The sequence below is a fragment of the Cystoisospora suis genome (assembly GCF_002600585.1).
Source record: "Cystoisospora suis strain Wien I chromosome Unknown contig_8802, whole genome shotgun sequence".
In the NCBI taxonomy this organism is placed as follows: Eukaryota; Apicomplexa; class Conoidasida; order Eucoccidiorida; family Sarcocystidae; genus Cystoisospora; species Cystoisospora suis.
In genome coordinates, this window is record NW_027161580.1 from 3,468 (window position 1) to 3,826 (window position 359).

Here is a 359-nt window from a genome sequence, read left to right on the forward strand (position 1 = left end):
AAGAGAAGAAAAGAAGATCTAGTCAACCCCCCCCCGAGGACAACAGGTGTCTCTCCCCTTGCCCTCTGGAGACATACGTACAATACATGCACATACATAGATATAGATATAAATCGATAAATCCAAGGAAGATGCATAGTAGATATGTATGAGACATATACAAGCCTACAACGGCATGCAGAACTATAGAAGCATATATATATAGAGAGAGATAGATATATATATATATAAATATATCTGCCTTTCCTCTTACATACATAGATTTTAATCTTCACACATACATCTGTATATAGAGATCTTCCTACATGGTAAGTATGCGTAGACACTTTCTCTCTCTATGCTTCAAGGAAGGCACAAGG

At 37.0% G+C, this 359-nt stretch overlaps 1 protein-coding gene across 1 annotated transcript in view; it reads right to left on the bottom strand.

The window, feature by feature from the left end:
- CSUI_010896 (beta adaptin protein) overlaps positions 1-359 on the bottom strand; it is a gene marked incomplete at its 3' end in the record, with an annotated part of 6,163 nt that overhangs the window by 3,031 nt on the left and 2,773 nt on the right. The gene's annotated exons all lie outside the window — the stretch shown is intronic.